The following is a 22,880-nucleotide window of genomic DNA, read 5'->3' as shown; positions in this document are numbered from 1 at the left end:
TCCCTCCCTCCACCCAAACCAGAGATCTGGCTGTGCCACTTACAGAGCCAGTGTCCTACTGCTAACTCCCAGGGTCCCAATGGTCCCTTAAAAACAGCCTTGCCTGGGAGGCGCTCTCCAACTCTGGGACCCGCCTGCTGAGATCCCTCCCTCCTAGGCAGTGAAGAGCAAGGTGGGGGCAGCAGGACAGGGGGACTTCCACGTCCTGGAGCTGGCTCTGAATCCCTCTCAATTCTTCTTACTTCTTCCCTGTGATCACCTCATTTGCATTTAAAGGATTTGGGGCTAAATTCCACTAATTTAAACCTTTAAGACCCCAATTTCACTTGGATACTTTTTTAAGTTTTAGAGAATTATATATATATAATTTAAACAATCTGATAGTTCCTCCAAACAGCTAGGAGTCCCCTTGCTATGGCAGGGGCAGGGTCTTATTCATCTTTGGATCTGCTGCACCTATGGCACCGAGTAGGTGCTTTTAAGTAATGTGTGATGAACTGAATTTGATCCTCCAACTTTATCTGAGCCCACAGACCCTAGGGACCTTGCTGGCTCTCTACATTCAATTGCAAGCCACCAATGACCATGGGTCGGGAGGGAGCAGAGTGGGGAGTGTAAACCTACCGGCAGCACCAAAGGCTACAAAATCCTCATTTTCTCCTCATCCTGCAAGTCTCTGCTCAGATACGCCTCCCTCCACTCCATGAAATACCCTGATGTCCCCTCCTGCCAATCAGAATTAACCACTCCTTGAGTGGTCCCTGAGCAGTCTTATCAGATGCCAGGAATTGGGCATGCAGGAAGTAAGTGTATGAGATGCACCCTGGGGGGAAAGATTTGCTACAGACAAGATTGCCTGGACTGTAGGCAAGCTATGCTTTGAGAGTCCAGAGCAGGGAGAAGCCTCACCCACTAGAGAAGGGGAGTGTGGGAAGGCCTGAAAGGCTTCATGGAGGAGGTTCTATCTGAATAGAGTGGGCAGGTTAGTGTGCAAGACAGAAGGAAGCCCTGCTGAGGCTGAGGTTCCGAGACCAGGCAGGGTGCCCGGAGAAGCACTAGCAGATCAGTAGGTCTGAAGTGAGGCGGATGGAGTAAGATATTCACAGACTGAGCATGGCAGGGTTCCTAAAACTTTTGAAGCCTAAGTTTCCTCATCTGCAACATGGGGATAATAAGGTCTGCCTCATCAGTGATTCTCACACTTTGGCACACATAAGAATGGCCTGCGCTGCCCCCACCACCAGCACAGTGGTGCCGGACCACGAGCTCCTGGCCGCCTGCCCTGTCCCGCGACCTCAGACTTGTTCCAACAATCTTAAAACACGGTGGATTACTATGAAGTTCTAGGCGTACAGATATCAAAAAGGCATATCGGAAACGGGCACTAAAGTGGCATCCAGATAAAAATCCTGAGAATAAAGAAGAAGCAGAGAGAAAACTCAAACAAGTAGCTGAGGCATATGAGGTGTTATCAGATGCTGAAAAATGGGACATCTATGACAAGTATGGCAAAGAAGGCTTAAATGGTGGAGGTGGAAGTCATCTTGACAGTCCTTTTGAGTTTGGCTTCACATTCCCGAACCCAGATGACGTCTTCAGGGAATTTTTTGATGGAAGGGACCCGTTTTCATTCGACTTCTTTGAAGACCTACTTGAAGACTTTTTTAGGAACTGAAGGGGTCCCGGAGGAAGCAGAAATCGAGGTACAGGCTCATTTTTTCTGCTTTCAGTGAATTTCCATCATTTAGAGGTGGATTTTCTTCATTTGATACAGGATTTACTTCATTTAGTCACTAGGTCACGGTGGCCTTACTTCATTCTCTTCTACATCATTTGGCAGCAGCGGGATGAGTAACTTCAAATCTATATCAACCTCTATCAAAATAGTAAATGGCAGAAAAATCACTACAAAAAGAATTGTCAAGAATGGTCAAGAAATGGGCTGTGGCTGGGGCTCCGTGGTGGAGCGCTTGCCTCGCACGTGTGAGGCACTGGGTTCGATCCTCAGTACCACATAAAAATAAATAAATAAAGATATTGTGTCCATCCACAACTTAAAAATAAAGAATGGCCAAGAAACAGTAGAAGTTGAAGAAGGCAGCCAGTTAAGGTCCTTACGATAAATGGTAAGGAGAAGCTGCTACGCTTGCATAACAAGTAATTCAACACATGCATTTAACAGAAATGTTAAATTACAACAAGCACCATTTGAGGATTAACAGGAACATTTTTTTTGAAGATTTCAGACAAACTCAACTTTCAGTATAACTGTACCTAATCTAAAGTATTTATAAACAGCTTGTCGGAGCCCCTATTTGTCATAGACTTCTGAGTTTATTGTTGGGACCACACAATAGGACCACTTTTTTTTTTTTTGTCTTTAAAATTGTTGTAATCTCTGTATGCACTTTGCTCTTTTATTAAACATAATCCAAGATGCGCCTTGACTTTGTGTAGTGCTAAGACAAGATTGTATTCTAACACCAGCAAGGATCTGCTTTCCATTGTGTTTGACGTGAGAGCCAAGTAGTGTAGCCTGCTGTGAGCTAACATTGCCAGGATGAGTCTCCTGTAGAAATAATTTGTTTTTTTTTTATTTCAGTATTTAGTAATGGAAGATATTAATGCATTAATGGTAATAAGTTTCTGGTTTAATATAAATTTAAGGATGTCTTCTAGTTGTGCATGAATGCTGGCAACTTAGTAAAGTTTTGACAGTTGTTTAAATATGTAAAGTTAAGCTTAGGTTTAAAAAAACTGATAAACTGGGTCTTTGTCATTTGCTTTAAAAAAGAGAGAGAGAAAAGAAATGTGAATATGTTTGGTGCATTTTTTCCTGAAAAAAAAAAAAAATAGCCTGAAAGTCTTATTAAAAATGCAGATTCCCTAGCTTCCTTCTTCCTACTTCCACTACTATACAAGCACATCCAGAGTCTGGGTCTAAGACAGGACCCAAAACTATGTTTTAATGCACAGTATCTCTCCCTCTCCCACACAGACACATAGAGGCCATTCCTGGGGGTGGGGTTCCTATTATCCATAAAACACCAGTTGAGCTAACTATAATACTTAAGTTATTCAGTACACAAAGCAACTAGTACCACACACCCACAGTTGCTGCTCAGAGTTAGTTCCCCTTCCTTCTTCTGTCTTCCTTCCTGAAATTCACTGCTTGCACAAGTTTTAATAGAGCAGAGAATCCCTTCTGCCTCATATATGCTTCTATGTCTATTTCTGTGTCTGCTTCTCCCAACAGGACCATGAGCTTCATAAGGGGAGGGACCCTGTGAACATCCCCAGTGGCCAGCGGGTCCCTAGCCAGGTAAGTGATTTGCAAAACAGGAAAGCAGGCAGCACCACCCGCAGCCCCTCAGCCTGGCTGGCTGTTAATGGTGCAGGAAGTAGGTCGATGGGCTAGGGGGACCCCGAGCGCCTCAGCCAAGGGGAGAGCAGTGGCACTTGGAGGAGTCATAAGAATGAAATCCATCAAGAAGCAAGGCTCCTCCAGCACGGCTACTTCACACTTACGGCGCCCAGGGAACAGTTCAGCTTCCCGCACGCACTGAGTGGCAGGTGCTTGACCGCTCAACAAGTCCTTTATGACATTTCCAGGCTCTCAGACTGGAATAATATTAATGAAAGTTTCATGCCCTGATAAATAGTTCATCAGGAACCAAGGGATGACCCCTCCCTCCTCCCAGCCAGCCAGCCAGTCTGGATCCCTGTGGCTCATGGCTTTACCCGCTCGGCTTCCTTCTCTCCTCCAATCAATCACTGAGGCCCAGGCCCCCACTGCCAGCTCTGTCCATCCCCCAGCCCCAGCACCAAGGCAGACCTGTGGTTTTTCAGCTAGATCCAGGCAACGGGCTCCTCAGCGGACACCTTCCCTCCTCTAGCCCATCTCCCGTGATGCTGTGAGTCTCCCTGAGGCTCGGCTAGGAATTTGTCATTCCCTTTCTCAAAAGTCTGCAGTGGTTCCCTACAGTTCCAGAGTCAGATGCAAATATTTCAGCCTGGACATTCAAGCCCCCTGAGGTCTGATCTAACCCGACTTTCTTCCTCATCTTCCACTACTCTGATTCCCACACCCTTCCCCTTCACCCAGTGTGTTCTCAAGCTGCAGATGCTACCCTATTGGTAAGACGTCAAGTTAATTTAGCAGGTTTTGGGCAGGAATTTTTAACAACACAGAACAGGAATGCATTGTATACAGGAAGCTTTCATTTCATGATGATTCTGTTTTAGATGTGTGCGTGCGGGTGTGTATGTGTGTGTGTAGGTGTGAATGTACATATCGCATTATAAAATACACATCTTACCATGGATCACAGTTAGAAAGATTTGAAAACACCCATTTAGGTTAGACTGGATTCACCATTTTTCTTCTCTGTTTTGGGGTTCACTGTTCCAGCTCCTGCTCCTCTCCCCACAGTTACCTCCATCCACTCAAATCTTAGGCATTCTTCTAGGCTGTATTAGCTGGTTTCCCCCCAAAGCAGACCCTGAGACAAGGATGCTGATTTGTGAGGTGACCCCAAAAAGCATGGGTAAGGACATGGAGCCAGGAAAGAACAGGAAGTGCAGCTGACCCAGGCGCATCCTTGAGCAGGCTCCTGGAGTTCAATCCCACTGGGAGCTCTGGGGGCCCAGGGAGCTGGGATACTCATCCAGCAACCCTTGGCAGTCACTGCTGCAAGATCCTGGCACGTGGAAATTGCCAGGGCAGCACGGGAGGGCAAAGTGAATGCCCAGGAGATCTGGATGGGGCAGTCACAGTGACAGCCACACAGGCTTAAGACAAAGGTCACCTCCCACACGAACTCTGCCTGTATACTCCATCCTCAATGCGCATGCATGCCATGAGTGTGTGCACGTGCACACACACACACACACACACACACACATCACAGTTCCCCTTGTGTAGGAAACATTCCTTCCGCTGTTTTCATCCTTGAAATTCACTGACATAAAGATTTTAACAGAGCAGAGACTCCATTCTGCTCTATTAACTTGCATCTGTTTACTTTAGCTAGAGCCCCTTTGCTATTTCTCTGCTTCTATGTCTGTTTCCCCTAAGAAGACTGTGAGCTCCTTAAGGGAGGGAGCAGATTAGCTCAACATCCACACCTTCTTCTTCCTGGAAACAAAACCCAGCTTCTCCTTGGGGAATAACCCTTCCTTTACCCTCAGTCCACATGAGCCACTTGCATCCCTGTGGCCACAGTGACCTGGACAGAGAGGAACACTGACCCCAATAGGTCCATTGAGACTCGATCAAAGGACATCGGTTTTTTTGTGTGTATATGTTAGGAAAAAGAATCACTTTGTTGCTGGCATTGCTGTGAGTTGCTGGCTGTCATCTTGCCACCAAGAGGAGAAAAGATGTAAAAGAACACAGTAAACAGAGAGGAAGGGAGGGGAGAGGGGAACCAGGTCTTGGTGCCGAAGCCAGAGCCCCTGGGGCCAGCCTTCCCAAAGCCTCTGAAAGATTCAGTTCTGAGACAATTGACCTCTTCTTTCCCTTGAAGTTAGCTTGAACCCAGTTTCTGTCACTTGCAACCCAGAATCCCATCCAGGGCAACCTGCTTTTTATACCTCACTGCACTATCCCCTGGAGGGTGACCCCTCTGTACCACTATGCTGCCTGTCATTCAGTAGAGAAAAGACAGAGTCTAGAGAGAGAGGTGGTGGGGTGCCACCCAGACACACTTCCCAGGCCACAGCAGTTCCTGGCCACTGGCAGACATAGACATCTATGTCTGGTTTGGAGGTCTTGGCCATGGCCTCCAAACCAGATGTAGTGGACAGTCACATACACAGAGGGCAGCCAGCAAAGAGCAGAAAGGACAAGACCAGGAAAAGAGGTCAGGGCTGAAGCACGTCTGGGTTGTGTGGGTCAGTCTAAAAGGAACCCTGGGTTCTAACTCTGAATCCTTGGAACTTGCCAGCACGTTAACCCAGACTCAGCTCCAGAGAGGCCCCTCGTGCAGGATGGTTCTCCAGGTGGCCTCGGGCTGACCCAGTTCTCCCCATTTCTCGTCTGTGCTTCTCAAGGATCACTGTGGAGTTACAGCGGATGCAACCTCCTGAGATAAGGGGGGCTGACCAGAGGAGTTCAGCTGTCTTCCTGTCCTGCAGAAACCAAGATGACATTCATCCCTGGAGCCCAGTGTGTCATCTGGCACCCAAGGTAAAAAGCCCAGGGTGAGCTGCTTTCTGGGGTGCCTCAGCTGCAGGGAAGCGGGGCATGGTCTGCAGACTCCATCCATCCTGGGCAGCTTTCCCATGCATTGGGAGGCTGGCCCATCACGAGTCCTAGGCCGTCACTTGCTGCTACTCTATAAGTAATCAACCTGCTTTGTGCAGTGTGGGCACGTGTGTTGTCTCCTGGGCTCAGGTAAGTCGTAGCAGTGCAGCCCGAGACGCACCTAGAAACCCACTTTGCCACAACTGGTGGACTAGGAATCTCTCCTCCAGTCTTGGGGAGTGGCAGGGCTGGCCCACGATCACCAGCAAGCTGATGACAGCACTGGAACCAGAAGCTGGTGCTCTCCCCGCTGCACAGGTTAGAAGCTAGAAGGCCAAGCTGTTTCAGTTGGTGGACTTGGGAGTTAAACGGTTCCCAGCATGCTCAGCTTTTCCTACCTCCATCAACCGCCCTCCTCAGGATTTATCCGGTGTGAATTCTCCAATGTTCAGGAGACTCTCAGTGACTGAGTCCCCACCCCAACCCAGAGGTTCTAAACGTCCCCCTGTATGCTAAAGTCACGTTCCAGCCCTGCTTGGACCACCTACAGCACAGGCAGGATATTCCCAGTTAGCAAGTACGGTTCCTTTGGGAAAATTTTTTTGCAACCAAACATGTATCTTTAACACCACTGAACCTTAAATAACACCAACAATTGTAATAATAACAGCAGCCAAGCTCTAGGTGCCACCAAGTGCTGCCCATGGGCTAGGCGCTGTTCAAGTGCTTTACTCAGACCAGCTCCTTCAATCCCCACGCCAGCTCTATGAGGCGGGCACCATCATTATTCTTGTTTTGTAGATGAAGAAACAGAGGCACAGACAGATTAGATAACTTGCCCTCAATTCCCTATCTAACAAATGGCAGGCCAGGATGCAAACCCAGGCAATCTGGCTCCAGCGTCCCCACTCATGAACCCTGTGCAAGGTACGTCCTCTGAGCAGGAAAGGGTTTGGACAGCAGGTCTGAGACCGTGACTTTAGAAAATTCTGCTAGAGAGGTTGGCCCTTGCCTGGGATCTGGAAACTTGGATTTCAAGAGTCATTACACTCATGTAAGAGCGGTTCACTGAGCCTAAATTGTGTGAATCATGTGGTTTGCATGAAACACCTGATTTCCTTTTGCGAGTGTGGATTTAGGTGTGTGCCAGCCTATGTGACCAGCCCCCTAGTGATAACCCTGAGACTAATGAATTTTCCAGTATCCAGAGGTGTTGCTGTCATTGTTGCTAGAGGAACTGAGCATGACCTGCGTGACTCCTCTGGGACAGCCCTCTTGGAAGGTCACACCCGGATTCCTCTGGACTTCCCCCATGAGCCTTTTGCCTTGGCTGAATTATTTTGTATCTGTAGCCTTTTGCTGTTATAAATCATAACTGTGGATACAAGCATAGGCTTTCTGCAGGTCCTCCTAGAGATTATCAAACCTGGAGACAGTCTTGGGGTTCCTAATATACCCTCAGAAGTCCTAAGGCTAATTATCTGAAAGACTCTCATAGAATGCCTTGGTTCAGCTGTCTTGGTGACAGTTTTCAGGTCCCTACTCATGATGCATCAGGCCATCTTTGGTATTTCAATGTGCCTCAGAGAGAGCTGTCCAGCCCTGGACTGGCCTGGGGCCAAGGCTGGCAGGGCTTTTGAAGGACCATGGTGGCCTCTTGGAGCATCAGAAATGGGCTCTCAGCAATCAGTGGGCCCAGCAATGTTTAGGGAAACTAAGGCTTAGAATTGTTGCCTAATCTTCTCCAGAACTAGAACTTAGGTCTCTTGACGTTTCACGCAGGGATCGCCCTGGTCTGTTCCAGACAGTGCCAGTCACAAAGAGTGGAGGAGACGGGGTCAGGGGGCATGTTGCTGCTGCCATTTAGGGAATCGCAGTAACAGGGTATGCCTTTGGGAATGGGGTGTGAAGGACCTGAACAAACACAGGGGGTCTCGGGGGTGCTGAGGATGCCGGAAGAGTCAGACGCAGTTCCTGTCCCAGGGTGCTCTCATCTAGGAGGAGCCTTACTTCCGGGACTGAGCAGCCCATCACCAGGAAAGCTCAAGCAGAGCTGAGTGGTTGCCTATGGGACATCTGCCTCCTAGCATCTAACAGGAGAGTTGGTGGTTGTGGACCTGATGAGGCCAGGCCAGCATCCTGCCAGGCCCACTGTGTTCCCTCTCTAACCCTCCTTTCTGCTCCATCATTCTCCAAAGAAAGCCCAGTCCAGGAAAGGCACCGGGCACAGCAGAGAAGACATAGTGGGCTTTAAACAGATGACCTCAGGCTCAATACCAAACTCTACCCCACGCTATCTCTGGGATTCCAGCAAGTTCCATAAGCCCTCTGACTCTCGGCTCCCGTATGTGTGACTAACAGGGGCCTGGGAGATTGCAAGAAGACTGCACCTGGCCCTGGGCCTGGAACCCGGCAGACTGTGCCCTACCCGCTGGATGTCGAGTGCTGGCTGTACCAGTTTTATGAATAGGCCACCTACTTTCCCTTCTCCACTCCACCACCAGGAGGGAGAATTAGGTTAATTACATTGAGAAGAAATACAAGAGGGTAATAAGGTCTCCAATCACATCTTTTGTTCACAAGTTAAATAAATGTAGAAGTTTTTACCCAAAGGGTGTTAAGATATTTGACCTCCTTACCTTGAGTCTATGGAGGTTAGTCAAGAAAAGGTCCCAGTTACTCAAGTTCAACTTCTGTTACATAAGAATGAATATCATTTTACTTATCAATGGAAATGCTAATTATTTATGAAATATTTGGGTTTCTTTTTTCCTCCAAGCAAGTTCACAGCAATAGGAAACACCATTTCCAACAGTTGTCTACCCAAGTTCAGGATGCTTCTCTAAGTCCCTCTGGGTTCTATCATTAAGTGCTCATATTCACGAGTCTGTAATCATGCAGGACACGCTTCTACCACTTCACAGCATTTCAAAGATGCAGCTTAGTGTCTCAGCATATGGTGAGTGCTGGAGATCACCTCTCTAGGTCATTCTGCCACCGGGTGACTCTCCCCGGTCCCCTCTCTGGGTCTCAGCTTTCTTCTCAGTATAGCAATGGATGGCCTGGACTAGCTCAGGGGTTTCCAAACCCAGCTCAGTTAGCATTATAATCGATGAAGGAGCTTTTAAATATCCAGAGTCCCACGCCTCACCCAAACTAGAGCACGGCCTGGGAATGTGAATTTGGCAAGACCCTCCCCTTGAGGAGGACTCAGTCTCATGTCTGTTCAGAGACCAGCTGGACCAGACGAACTTTTAAGTTCCTTTGAGAGTTGATCTGCTACCTTTTGGATGATGACCTCACAGGACAGATACTTAGTAATGATTTTAATCATTCCCTAAATTTCCAGACATCTGAGCTCTTTTCCATTTTCCTAAGTAGGATCTTTTGAAATGGGCCAGGCAACATCATTTTCCTTCACTCACAGGCATCAGTAGAAAACTCAGAGCCCAGAGGAAAGTCCACATTCTAAAGGTCCATTAAGAAGAGTGTCTCCAAATCCAGGTCAGTTTCAAAGGTAGATTTCTCCTGCTTCATCTCTCGGTGATGAAAGGGCAGGGCTGCGTGGGTTTGATTTAAATCTAACTGATTTAACTCACCAGTAAGGAAGACTCAATTTGGCCAATATTTCTCCTAGAAAAGATGTGTTCTTCTTTCAGAAATATAACCTTAAAGCTTTCTTTACAGCTGAGACAAATGTAACTTTCCTCTTTGTTTAAAAAAAAAAAATAGTGATTTTTATTAGAATCCAAGCATCCAGGAATGTCAAAGCTGGAACAATCTAGAGGTCACTGAGTTTTACCTCATCCAGCCCCACAGAGGCAGAGAGTGACCTTCTGAGATCACTGGAAATCTGTGACAGGGCAAGGGGAGTGCTGCTCTCCAGCCCCCAGTGCCCCAAAGAGCCCCCTTTGCATCAGTCCCCACTGCCTCCAGCTTAATTTGGCCCCTCCCAGGGATCCCATGGTTGCCAGAGAATCCTGGACAATGGCTTCATTTTCTTTTACCCAAAACAGACAGGGGTGGTGGGATACAAATAGCAGCAAGAGAAAGAGAAAGCCCTCCTCCTGGATCCGCAGGTCCAGGGACTGGAGTTCAAGTTCCTTGGACACATGACTCCCCGTTTTTTTGTTTTTTGGCTCTCTCACATTTTTCTTTTATTATTGGTGATTCCCGGTTTGAAGGTGCTGCAACCATGGAAAGATCTGCCTCTGTTTATGCCGACGGCTAAAACAGGCTGAGAGAAACAGACAGGGTGAGGGGTTGGATTAAGGATTTCATTCTCCATTTTCCTAGAGTATCATGTTGTTTAAAAAAGTATGCAAACTTAACCACAAAAATATATGAAGCTCTTGGAAGGGGGAACTTGGGGCGCTACCAGGAAGATGGACGTAGCCGTTCTCCTCGCTTTTTTTCCACTAAATAACAAGACCAGCTATTTTGGATGGTTTCTCCAACAGTGAGCATGCGCACTCTGTTAACACGTGCACGGAGGCAATGGACCCACCCGTCCTCGGCGAGTGCTCTGAAGCGCCTCTCCCGTCATCACCACGACATCCCAGTGCACACTGCTCATCCTAAAGCTCACCAAGCGTGGGCCAATTACATTGCCTCCGTTCATGGGATTTCTATCTCCATCTTTTATTTATTCATTCATTTTAATTTTTCACCTGTTTTCATCCTCTTCCCAGGAATCAAAGCCATCATCTCCTTTTAACTAACCTCCCAAGAGCAGCAGTGTAGCATCAACGAACCAGACTGCCCAGGCCAGAATCCTGGTTCTGCCACTTGCTGGCTGAGTGTCTGAGGCCAAGTCCCTTACCTTCTGTCTCACCTCAGTTTCCCTGTCTTTAAAATGGAGATTAAAAAAATAGTACCCAAATCATAGAGTTAACTCATTTTGCATTTTTTAAGGACTCAGAATTGTGCCTGGCACAGAATAAGTACAATATAATTGACAAATTCTAAAATACCTTTGCCAGTCCAAAAGTTAATGAGGTCATCAGCAAAATCCCAGAGAGAGGGGAACACTACAGGACAAATGACCCAGTTTCACCAACAAATAAATTGCAAGGAGGAAAAAAAAAAGAGAATGGAGGAGGGAGATGAAGAGGGAGCCTTTAGATTAAAAGATACTTAAGAGATATTTGTACACTCATGTTTACAGCAGCATTATTCACAAAAACCAAAAACCAAAAGGTGGAAACAACCCAAGTGCAGGTCAATAGATAAATGGATAAACAGGTGGAGGTATATAAATACATTAGAAAATTTTCAGCCTTAAAAAATATTTCAGTGTGTGCTATATAACATGAATGAAGCTTTAACAACATTATGCTAAATAAGCCAGTCACTAAAAGACAACTGTGTGATTCCATTTATAGGAGGTACCTAGCATACTCAAACTTATAGACAGAAAGCAAAATGGTGGAAGCCAGGGGCTGGGGTGGATGGGAAATGGGGAGTTAACGTGTAATGGTACAAAGTTTCAGTTGGAATGATGGAAATGTTATAGAGATGGGCAGTGGTAATGGCTGCACAATGTGAATGGACTTAATGCCACTCAACCATACACTTCAAAACGGTAAACTTTATGTTACATGCATTTTACCACATTAAAAAAAAGAGAGAGAGATGCTTTAGGGAGTTGCCAACCAACCCATAATGTGTGGACCTGAGTCCAAAGCAAACTTAAAAATTTATGACATGTCTGAGACAATTGGAAATTTGAACCTTAGATAAATATTTTATGTTATTAAAGAATTAGTGTTGGTTTTTTGTTAGGTGTGATAATGGTTTTTAAGAGTCCTTGTCTTTTAGAAATACAAATGGAAATATTTCCAAACAAAACCATCCAATGTGTGAGATGAGCTTCCAAATAATAGGGGAGAGGAGGAAGCAGCCCAGATCACCACAGAACAAGATGGCGGTGAGCTGTTTGTTGCTGGCTGATGGCCACGGGGGTCCTCACACGCTCTGTCCACTGTATGTTTGAGTTCCACACCCCCCAACAACAGAGAGCCAGTGTTTTTATTCCTATTTCTCCCAGGAGGAAACTCAGGTTTGGAGAAAGGAAGTGACTTGCCCAGGTCATAAAGCTCATCGAGGACTTTTCTGGAATTATATTCTGGTTTTCAGTCTCTGAACTCAGTGGTCTTCCCTCTCAGCCACAGGCATCTCTGCCACACACCCACACAAATTGAGAGCCGTAGGTGCTGAGGAAAGCAGGCCAACGGCACAGGTCTGCTCGAAAACGTCAACAGCCATCTAACTGGGGGTGCCCACCCCTCACCATGCTGCGGTGGGCTCCGTGGGAACAGAGTCCTTGTCCTTGTCCTGGGTGCTCTGCTCCTGGTACAGGCGCAGACCCCTCCCCCCCCCCAGTATGTTGTTTAATATCTATGAGCTCCTTTGAGGGTCCACGCGGGTGAGGAAGAACTAGTATTCAGAACTAGTTATTCATCTGTTTACTGGGTCCTTTCCACGTGCTGGGCGGTAGGGACTCTGGAGTGTGAAACTTACTCATTCGGGCTGGAAACAAGCTGCTGAGCACAGTGGGAAAGCACAGAGGGCGGGACACACAGAACAAAAGGCAGAGGGACCATGGCCTGCAGGGCAGCGGGAGGCAGCCCTGACGAGTGAGGTCAGAGGCCAGCTCTGAGGAGCGTGGGGTCAGCGAGGCACCGGGGAGCAGGGAGCCCCCTTGAGAGCGCCACACGGTGCACGGGAGGCTGGGAAGGGCACGGCCCTCCCTGGCACGCACAGAAAGGAGGAGCTGGAAGCTTCTGTCCGCGAGGATGCACGTGGCAGCTTTATTCATAACTTGGAAGCCACCACAATGTCCTTCAGTAGACAAATGGATGGATCAACTGTGGAACCACCAGACAAGGAATATTATTCACTGTTCAAAGGGAATGAGTCGCTAAGCCACAGAAAAGGAACTTTAAATGCATGTTACTAAGTGACAGAAGCCAGTCTGGAAAGGCTCCACGCTGTACAATTCCAACGGCGGGACTTTCTGGAAAAGGCAAAACTACAGAGGCAGTAAAAAGATCAGCAGCAACCGGGGGCTGGGGAGGGAGGCTAGGGGAGCGTGGGCTTCAGGGCAGAGCCGCAGCCATGATGGCCTCATGTCTCTAAACGTTCTTCCTACACCACAGGACGTCGAGGGCAAGAGTGAACCTGAAGGGCAGCCAGGGGCTCTGAAGCGTGGGTGCAGGTCCCTCGGGTGTGACAAGCGTGCCATACAGGGGTGGGATGTTGAGAGTGAGGGTGCAGAGCACGCGTGGGCCCTCCTCTGAGTGTCCTGTGAACCCAAAACTGCTCCTAAAACAATGAAGGCCAAGGAAAGGAGGGGGCAGAGGGTAGGACCCAGAAAGCAAGAGGACTGGAGAGAAGCTGTCCATCCAGGACCTTACAAGTGATGTTGAGGGGCTGGGGATGTGGCCCGGTGGGTAGACAGCCTGCCTCACACGCACCAGGCCGTGGGTTCAATCCCCAGTACCACCACCAAAAAAACAAAAAAAGTGATGTTGAACCTTTGGATCTTTATCCTGAGGATGATGCAGGGCCACTGGGGGCCTGGGCAATGAGATGCTCTAAGACTTCTGCCGTGTAAAGAGCAAACTGACAAGTGGTCACCCTGGACCGAGGGAGACAGAAACCCCAAGAGCCAGATGATAGGGGACTAGAAGGGTGACAGCAGAGGAGAGTAGAAGTGCCAGGACCCAGGAAGTATCTAGAACAGATGGGGTGGCGAGGAAGAACAGGTGTGGAGGCTAGCCTCCAGGCCGGCCTCTGGCTTGCAGAAATGGGTGGGTGAGAGTGCTATATACAGGGCGGGGATCCCAAAGGAAACAGGACTCTGGAGCAGAGCTCAAGATGCTGCAAGTGCATCTGACAGGCCTCATCACCGGGCAAAGCCCAGCTTTGTGTTGCTGTCTTATAAAGAGGAAAAAAAAAATACCCATTCGAGCTGATATTTTGAGTAATAAGTGGGCAAGTACTTCAACATTTAATTTATATGTCACTAGTTTCAAAACTCATTTAAAAACCTTCCTATAATCTTACCAGGTTTATGTACACTGACATTATAACACCCAAATTATTTCTGATCTAAAAATAATTACCCCGTATGTTGCTTTGCCTGAAAAAAAGTGTTGAGAGAAATTATTGGCAAGGAATATTTTTCCATTGCCAAATAACAGTGAGCCAATTACCAGTTGTGCCTTAACTCATTTCATCCATTCTTAAGAAACCCATCAGAGGAGAGCCACATTTCCAGAATACATGGAGGAATGGGGGGGGGGGCGGTCCCAGCAGGAGGGCAAGTCATTGTCAAGTGAAAGGTGAACTGTGGGGGAATCGGAAGATGGGGAGGAGTCAATAGTTGGGAGGGGGTCCCTTAGCAGGCAGCTGGGGAGGGGGAACCGGCAAGAGTCAGCAGGTCCTTGACTGTGGATTAGAGGTTGCAAACAGGAAATAAATTCAAACTTAAAATATATTTTATTTGTTCCACACAGTGCTACTAAAAAAAAAAAAAAAAAAAAAAAAAATTGAGCCAAGCTTTTGAAAATCCAAATTTCTGACTTCTGTTGAGAAATCAGTGGATCTGGCTAAAATGGGTCACCTCCCCTTGTGGGGAGGAAGAGCCAAAGTTAAGTAGCTATTGCTCTTCTGAAACCTGGTTCCATAACTCCCGCCTCACAGTTTGCCCAACTCCACCTTCAGCTGACGTATATCACTAAAATTACAGAGCAGGGTTTTTTTCACAGTGAAAAAATATTTCTCTGTATCTGTGTCTTTATTAAAAGTGGAAAAACAAAACATAAACCAAGAGGACTGTACGTTTCAAAAAAATGGGGAAGGCATATTTCTCAACAGCATTCAAATCCATTCGTACAGGTGTAACATGCACAGTGTGAGTCTGTCTGTCCCCCTCACACCTGCTCTGCACCTGTGTCTACTTTCTCTGCCCTGCCCCCACTGGTCCCCCACCCTTGAGTCTTGCAAGCTGTCAAGGCACTCAGACCCAGGTCTCAGATCCTCAGCTATAAGGAGGGGACCCCGTGAAACAAAAAGGGATGCAAAGAAGTCACAGCCACAACCGAGGCCCATGTTCAGTTTTTAGAACCAGGATCCAGGGCAAGGGCCAACTCAGCAGACTCAGTGACAATGATTCTAATGATGACAGTCACCAATAGCTTTTACTGAGCACTGATTGTAATATTAAACAGCATGCCGAGTGTTTTACATGTATTCTTTTAAAATCATTTCACAGATGAGGAATCTGAGATTCAGAGAAGGCAAGTCATTCACCCAAGGTCATCTGACAAATGAGGAAATGAGGATTCAGAGGCCAAAACCCAGAGCCCACCACCCCTGGCGCTTTCCACTGGAGATACACGTGAGAATCACGGAAGACATTGAGGAAACGTGCGCCTAGGGCCCCACCTCCGGAACATTCTGGCTGGGTAAGTATAGAGTGGAGTCTGGGCATCTCTATTTTTAAAGCTCCCAGGTGCTCCATATGCACAGCTCAGTGGAGAGCAGCCACCTTACCCCCCGCCGCGGAATGAATGAATACTGGAGTGAACTGGCTAACACGAGTGCACAGAGGCTAACTTTTCCCATTAGAAGCTGTCACAGCGACCTGTTTTACAGCAGTCACTCCGCACGCAGACAAGTGCCTGTTCCAATCCATTGCCCTGACAGCCCTCCCAAAGGCAGAACCAGCATCTGTCACACAGAGACCAGTTCTTATTCAATGTGGCATCCTAAAAGGTGACTCTTCCAAGAAGCCAGCGACTACGTCCCACAGAGGCAGGCTTGCTCCCAGGGCTGTGCGTGCACACGAGCCTTTTGGTCAAGTACTACAGAAGGAAGAAGGCCTGGGAGTGGGGGCAGTGTGTGGCTCACGAGGCCATGTGGTAGCAGTGGAGGCTCTTGTGATCACCAGCCACATGAGCACAAGCTTTGGAACCCCAGCTCACTTCCCAGAAGACCCCTGCCTGGAAGCAACGAGAAACAGAAATGAAGTGGACAGTGCCCTGGTCAGTCTGGGGGTTGTCATGGCCTGGCCTTTCAGATGTACGAGAATTCTTCTTCCACCTATGTAAAACGAATTTATTCTCCCTCTGGGCAAAACACTCCCAAGTCTGACCACATGACAAAATCACTTTATAAAGCTGCAACCGTGATATTATTATCATAAGAAAAACTATTATTCTTCTCTTAAGACAGGGGTGCTTTAGATATTAAAGATCACGAAATGGATCACATATATATTCTTGCTTTGGCCGGTAGGAAGCTCAGAGCCAAATTTCTGATTTAGTTTTAGCAATTATTCCAGGCTTTTTGCACACATTTCTCTACCTACTTCATTCCTCTTTTATTTTCTCGTTTTCCTTTTAGCATATTTAAAATTTCTCCATTGATTTGTTTATTTTAATACACTATACAGTGGGAATTTTTATAAATTCTTTGTTCATTTATATTATAACATTGTTTCATTTACTGCAAAAATTTAGAAGACATACATCAGGGGTCAGCAAACTTCTTCTGTAAAGGCCCAAATAATAAATATTTTTTTCTTTGGAGACCATATGGTCTCTGTCACATATTCTTTTTTTTTTAAATAACCCTTTAAAACTCTAAAAACCACTCTTAGCTTGCAGTCTTAAAAAAAATAGGTACTATAGTTTTCTGACATGTAATATAGACTAAAAATTATATTAAACTGTAACTTACCAGAAATAATCACTACTAAAATTATGGTGCCTATTCTTCAAGACATTTTTATATGCCTATTTTTAATGAGATCTTGATTACAGAATACACTGTTTTTTGACCTGCCTTTTCATTCAGTAATGTACTAATATTTTTCTATGTCAAATTGGACACAGAAAGCAGTACATAAACATTGTATACGTATGTCAATATTTATTCAATCAGTCTTATCCCCTTAAGCATTCAGAATAGTTTTTATTTTTTCACTATTACAGATAATACTCTAACTACTACCTTGGGATAATGTCTTAGAAATTGATTTTCTATATCAATGAAGATATATATTTTAAAGTTATTTGATAAATATTCTCAGATCATCTTCCAGAAAAATTATACTAATTTACTCAACACTCTCACCAAAGAGTATGAAAATCCATTTTTCCTTAATCCTCACCAACAATGGAAATTATCTTTTTAAAAAAATTTTACCAATCTGATAGGTAAATGGTATCTTACTGTTTTGATTTTAATTTCTTTGATAGAATGTAAGTGTGTGTGTGTGTGTGTGTGTGTGTGTGTGTGTGTAGCTAGGTTATTTGTAACTAGGTTATATCTAACTGCATTTATTGGTCAATTACATGTATTCTTCAGTGAATTTCCTGTTCCAGTCCAAATTAGTACCCTACTGCTGCTATAACAAATTACTACAAATATAGTGTCTGAAAAACCACACCTACTTATTATCTTATAATTCTAGAGGACGAGAGTCCAAAATGAGCCTCATGAGGCTAAAGTCAAGACGTAGGCTGGACTGGTTCTGTTCAGAGTTTCTGGAACTCCCCACCTTTCCCAGTTCCTACAGGCCACCTGTGTTCCTCAGCCCAGGGTCTCTTCCTTGTGTCACTCAAACTTCCTGATTCCATCTTCACATCTCCACAACTCACTCTGACCTCCTGCCTTCCCCTCACAAGGACCTTTGTGATAACACTGGGCCCACCTGGATGATCCCAGATAAATCATACCCCCATCTCACCAAAGGACCTAATTGCATCTTCAAAGTCCCTTTTGCCATGTAAGGTAAAATTCACAGGATCCAGGATTTAGGCTGTGGACATCTCTGGGGCCATTGTTAAGGCTACACAGTGGGTCCTTTTCCCATTGTCCCTTGGAGTGTTCATTTCTTTCTCATTTTTCCTTTGGTGCTTTCAAGTGATAGTAGAAGCTATGGTGCAACACCGGATCCCCCTTTTGGGACAAGGGGCACCTATCCCCCTAGCTGCCAGGAGTGTTTGCTACTGCTAGACCACAGATGAGGTTCTCTAGAAACTGCCCTGGGCTGAAGGAACTGCCCCCTTGCCCTGTCACTAGGAACAGCCTGCACCCAAGACACAAAGGCTATCACTTCCTTGACTAGGGACAACCCCAGAGCTCCCTGTAGAGTTGGTCCAGGCTCCAACTGCAGCCACACGGTGGTTTAACGTCTCCCTCTGTCAAGCTGGCTTCCCTTACTCTCTTACAGGTTGTTCCTGACAGCCCTTAGGAGAAATTTCCCTGCACACAAATCTCAGTTTCCCAGGAAACCCAACCCAAGGAGCTGGCTTCAGAAGTCGTTCTAGGAAGCAGAATCTAAGGAGAGCGTGGAGCTGGCACTGAGAAGCCCACGGACGGTGGTAGGTGCGGCGCTCCTGCCTATGGCGTGCTCAACAGTGGGAGGCGAAGCTTCCACCAAGGCCAACTGGAACAGGATACGGGCAGTCACCCAGGTGTCAGGGAGGTTTGAGCAAAGCAGTAATTGCAAGGGGTTGAGAATCAGATGGCTGTTGCTGGGTATAATGCAAGTGCTGGAGAAAGACAAGGTAAGCAACTTATCCACTAATTGAAAAGAAGAATAAATATCAGAGATTCTTCTTGGTAGCTTGTGAAGAGACTCATCTTAGATAGCTGAGGGCCAGAAAATGCTGAAGATCAGACCCGGGAGTAATATAAAAGGGTAGTGAAGCTCCAAAGTGGGGGGAATTATCAACCCTGAAAAACTTGATATGTGGGAATCAGGGCCCTGATTGGGGAAGGGGACCATAAGACTTGGAAAGGAAACATCAACTCATTCACTTGAAAACTGTGAATCCCCAGAATCTCCTGCACCCACTGGGCCAGCAATAGTGACCCACTCCTCCCCAGTACAGGCTAGTGCTGTCCCCTGATAAAGATGAAGCAGAGAGATACCACACCTGCTCACCCACATCTCTCTTCCAGACCATCAGGCCATCAGACCAAAAGCTAGACTCAAGTCACACAGAGACCAGACAGAGGCCATGGAGGGATGACAGGTGACACCCACCAAAGCTGCGGGACCCAGCCAGAATTCAGCAGGGAGTACAAGGTGGTGTCTGGGCTGGGACTTAGAGTAGAGGGTCAAGAGGGATGGGACATAAAGTTGGTGAGGGGCAAGTTTACGATGATGGGAGGAGCCAGTGTTTAGTCCTAGAGAAGGCACTTCCACAAAGGCTCTCAAGCTCCATGAGGCAGGAATGCCCAAACAGTCAGGATGGAGGTGGGGGAAGGGACCACAAAGCTCAGGGAAGCACGCCCAGGAGGAAGGACACACTACCCAGGCCAGAAGGCCACCCAGGGTGAGCCCAGGTGGGCACGCGGAGAAGGGGCACCAATATCCTGTGGATACCCAGCTCTGGCTCTCCCCTGCAGGCCAGGCTAATGACAGAAAACACTGTTCTGGAACTGGACCCCTTGACAGCCATGGGGATGATCGGAGTCCAAGTAATAAGAGGCCAGACAGCAGCACTTAACTGTGGGAAGCAAGGTGGGCGCAATTATCATAATGAGTGGCAGGGTCAGAGCAGCGCCTGTGGGCTGGTCCAGGGAGGTCTAGGGAGATCGATGCTCAACAGAACAGAGTTCCTCGAAGAAAGAGGGATGAGCAGTCAACAAGAGCATTGCTTAACCCATTCGACCAAGAAATGAAGAACTCAAGGGCAGAGAAGCAGAGCTGGGCATGTGGTGCACACGCCCACCTGCAGGCTGAGCTAAGAGGATCATTTGAGCCCAGAATTCAAGGGCAGCCTGGCAACATACTGATGTCCCATCTCAACAAACAAACAAACAAGCAAACACAAACCATCATGAACCTTTGCTCAGTTTATGAAGCCAAGACAGTTTGCAGACCTGAAACCCTGTTTGGAGGAGAGGCTGGGTTCCCATGGGGAAGGACCCTGGAACACCAGAGCAAGTGCATGTGATAATAATTCCCTCTGTCTTTCCCCAGGAGGACTTGCAGGATTGATATAGGTAGCCATAAACTTAGGAAGAAGAAAGACCCAGATGTTTTGAGGGTTGTTAAATGCAGGCTCTGAGTCGATACCGACAGCAGACGTAATCTCCATGGTTCCCTGTTAGAATGGATGTATATGGCAGTAGCTAACAAAAGGCACCCTAGCCTGCGTTCAGGTCATAAGGAGTCTACTAAGTCCACAAGCCCACCCCACCCCCCACTTCCCCATGAGCATCCCAAGAGAGGTATGATTGGAAGGGCCACAATGAGAGTGGGCAGGACCCCCATATGGTTCCTTGGCCTGTGGAAAAAGAGTTGTCATCATGAGGAAAGCCAAGAGAAAACTTCTGGAACAGGATTACCTCTTCCCTAGCCAAGGCAGCAAGTCGAGAACAATCTTGCCATATTGGGAAGAGAACAGCAAAAGACCCAAAGAGCAAAGGGCTGATGATTCCATCACATTCCCACATAAGTCCCCAGTCTGGCCCCCTCAAGAACAAGATGGATTCCTGGTGGGTGACAGTGAATGACTGCAAACCCAACCAAGCAGCCACCTCACCAAGTGGCTACACTGCTATGCCAGAGCAGTATCTTTGCTAAATCATATGAACACAGTCTCGGGCACATGGTATGTGGCCACCAAGTGGGCAAATTCATTCTTTTCTATCTCATGAGGAAGAAGGATCAGAAACTGTTTGCATTCCAAGGAAACAAATGTCAGCACACGTTCACAGCCTTTGTGCAGGGCTGTTTGTTCTCTCACTCTCTGTTACAGTCTGAAGGGACCTAGACAATCTGGACACCATGCTGGTCTTTTATGTCAATGGATTCCTGTTAGTTGGGTCAGGGGAGCAAGGGGCAAGTCCACCTTGGTAAGACATGTATACCCCAGAGAAATTAGATAAAGCCCCCAAAGACTCGGAGCCTACCATGCCAGCAATGTGTTGGGGATGCCGTGGTCTGAGATATGCTGAGACAGTCTCTCCAGAGTAAAGAACTAATTGTGCATCTTGCACCTCTCAACACTAAGAAGCCTCCTTCGGTTCCAACAGCAGCATATTTCACTCTTGAGAACACTGTTCTGACCCATTTGCAGGTTGACAGAGAATGCGACCAGCTGTGAATAGATGCCAAGGCAGAAAAGGTCTCTGCAGCGGGTCCAGGCTGTGGCCCAAGCAGCCCTGACAATTCAGCCATATGACCCAGCAGACCTCACAGTACTACAGGGACCTGGTGGGGAGAATATGCCATGTGGAGTTTGTGTCAAGCCTGAATAGGAGAATCACAACATAGACCCTGGGGTTCTGGAGCAGGGCCATGCCATCTGCAGCAGAGAACTGCACGGCGTTCAGAAAGCAGCACTTAATGTGCTACTGAGCCCTGGTGGAGATGGAGTGTGGCCTCCCACTCACCAGGGCTGTTCGAACTTCTCACATTGCCGAGCAGCCAACCTGCCAGCAATAAAGACCAAAGCTGAGCCCCATATGGCACCAACCCTTGAGGAACCAACCGGTCGCCTGGAGATGAGCTGATTCCACTGGATACCTTCAACCTCAGAAAGGGGAACCATCTATCTTGACGGAACTCAAGACACATTCAGGTATGGGTTTACCTGTCCTCTGCAGAGCCTAGCCAGCACCACTGCCCACAGGCTCAGAGTGCTGGACTCAACGACAGGATCTCGTATATCATTTCAAGGCACCTACCTCACGGCAAAAGAGTGAGGTCACGTGGCTGTGGGGTCTACCAGTCCTGTCACAGACTAAATCACCCAGAAGTCACCAGCCTGTTAGAGCAATGGAATGGCCTTCTGAAGGCTTGACTGAGGAACCAGCTTGGAGATGACCCTCCACAGGATGAGGTACCATGTTCCGGGACAGAAGCTAGTCAATGACCTAAATGAATGAACACTGAAAGGTATTATGTCCCCATGTGGGCCTGGAACACATGGCTGGAGGCAGGAATGTCCCTGTTCAACTCCCTCACTGCAGTCCACTTGGAGAATTCCTGCTACTCATGCTGGCACTTCAGGTGAGGGTCTAGAGCAGCTTTGTCCCAACAGAACTCACTGTGACTATGGAAACATCCTACCCCGTGCCATCCAATATGGTAGCCACAGCCACATGTGGCCACTGAGCACCTAAAAGGGCTGGTGAACTGAAGAACTGGATTTTAATTTTATTTTAAACTTAAATATCTCTGGTGGCTAGTGGCTACTGCATTGTCCAGCACAGGTCTAGAGGGCCTGATGCTGAGGGAGAATGCTTCCGATGTGGGATAATAGTAAGACGCCCTTTAAACCTTAAGCTACAGCAACCACCTGGTCAGGGTGTCAGGAACCCAGCAGGCAAGGAGGGGAGTCACCCACTGGCAGGAGAAACTGACCCCAGGCATCAGAGGGGTAGGGCTGCTCTTGGTGAGTGGGGGCCCACAAGAGTGCCCCGTCCTTCCCCCTCCATCTCTTACAGGTGTTATTCCAGAGGATGGCCCTGCCCACAACCTCCTACATGCACATCTCTGCTTAGAGCATGTTTCCCAAGAAATCTGACCTAAGACATCTGTATGTACTTATTCGACCTAGTTGTTTACAGCTTCAGTGGACACTGGGGGCTCCACCCA

General features: G+C 47.3%; 1 protein-coding gene and 1 pseudogene across 1 annotated transcript in view; one reads left to right on the top strand and one right to left on the bottom strand.

The window, feature by feature from the left end:
* The window catches only part of Gabbr2 (gamma-aminobutyric acid type B receptor subunit 2), a 345,550-nt gene that overhangs the window by 286,382 nt on the left and 36,288 nt on the right, over positions 1–22,880 (bottom strand). The gene's annotated exons all lie outside the window — the stretch shown is intronic.
* Positions 1,320–8,717, top strand: LOC124964754 (dnaJ homolog subfamily B member 6-like; annotated as a pseudogene).

The sequence above is a fragment of the Sciurus carolinensis genome, chromosome 14 (genome assembly GCF_902686445.1).
Source record: "Sciurus carolinensis chromosome 14, mSciCar1.2, whole genome shotgun sequence".
Classification (NCBI taxonomy): domain Eukaryota; kingdom Metazoa; phylum Chordata; class Mammalia; order Rodentia; family Sciuridae; genus Sciurus; species Sciurus carolinensis.
Note: the sequence above shows the minus strand (reverse complement) of the source record. Positions and strands in the feature narration are given on the sequence as shown.